This window comes from Psammomys obesus, unplaced genomic scaffold, assembly GCF_907164565.1.
Source record: "Psammomys obesus unplaced genomic scaffold, mPsaObe1.curated_primary_1811, whole genome shotgun sequence".
In the NCBI taxonomy this organism is placed as follows: Eukaryota; Metazoa; Chordata; class Mammalia; order Rodentia; family Muridae; genus Psammomys; species Psammomys obesus.
The window spans coordinates 14,992,009-14,992,370 of NW_026596069.1; positions in this window are offsets into that span (position 1 = coordinate 14,992,009).

Sequence of the window (362 nt, forward strand, 5' to 3'; positions counted from 1 at the left end):
CACACACACACACACACACACACACACACACACACACACACACACACGAGGCAGGGTTATAACTTGTTAACGGTGAACTCTGAGTCACCTGTAATGAATGCATCAGTGTCACATTAAGGAAAGAAATGAAAGCACTTTCCCACTTCCCTTTGGAGTCATTTAGCCAAGAGGAAGACCATATTTGAACTCTCTACTTCATACTCCTATGTCTTCCATTCTCAGTCTATTGTATGAGTCTTAAACTTGTATCTGTCTGTCCCTGTGTATGTCTGTGTGGCTGTGTGTGTTCATCGTGTGAGTGTCTGTTTCTGTATGCGTGTGTCTGAGTGAGTGTGTCTGTCTGTGTCTGACCCTAACAGGGT